This window comes from Rhagoletis pomonella, unplaced genomic scaffold (genome assembly GCF_013731165.1).
Source record: "Rhagoletis pomonella isolate Grant_MI unplaced genomic scaffold, Rhpom_1.0 Rhpom_scaffold_00003, whole genome shotgun sequence".
Lineage (NCBI taxonomy): Eukaryota > Metazoa > Arthropoda > Insecta > Diptera > Tephritidae > Rhagoletis > Rhagoletis pomonella.
Window position 1 is genome coordinate 11,072,618 of NW_023458557.1, and position 1,007 is coordinate 11,073,624.

Here is a 1,007-nt window from a genome sequence, read left to right on the forward strand (position 1 = left end):
AACTATTTGGTTTTAAGTCGCGAGGATAGGTTCCTATTTTCCTCATAAGACCGAGGACTTCATACTCTCTCATAAACTTTCGATATTCATTAGCGAGGGTAGGTTGCTGCAGAAATCGTGTCTCCACTTGTTTTAGTCGTCGTATTGCGTTATAATCAGTATGTTTGAACTGTGGCATTGGCAACCCCAGCAGTTGTGACCTAAACGGCAGTGCTACCGTATATCGACCAGTTTTATCACGAAAGTGTGTTGTTTTGAAATGTTTTTCGCATGCAGTTTCTTCTATAGTTGCAGCTTTTACCTCAATCAGCTCTTCTTGCTCCCAGAAGGCTCTCAGCAGTTCATCGAGTGAGCAGACATTAGCGCATATGTCTGACCATATGTTATTTTTTGTGTAGGCCCTCAAACGACCCAGCCAAAACGAGTATTTTGTAGAAAAACGCCTTTATCGTATTTATTTTGCTGTGGGAGTATTATTTCACCGTATATATCACCGCCAAGTATCATATCAATTTTACTGCTCTCAAGAAATTTAGGGTCAGCAAGAGAAAACTGCGATAAATTTGGAAGAGAATTTCTGTTTATAGGCAAAGGTTTATATGCTGTAAGAGAAGGTAGTACTAATGCGCTGCATTCGATGCTGTATTTGTTGTTGTGCACTGAGCCCAAGCTCATGTTTACGTACTTACGCGTTGTAAGAACCGATTTCCCTCCTATACCATTTATTTTTGCAAAAGTATCATATTTTTGGAGTTGGGGAGTTTGAACTGCATCTTCCGTTATGAACGAAGCTTGAGCTGCTTGATCAAGCAAAGCTCGGAGAACGAAATTACTTTTAATTGTTTTAACAATTACTCTTATAGTAGCGGGAACAACTTGTGGCGCAGTTGGCCCAGCAAAAGAGGTGAGATGAGTAGTGATTATCGTAGGTTAAATGTTGTAACTGTTCCTGATCGATATCCTCTACCTCTTATTCACGACTTGAACATGAATCTCCGCACAAAAAA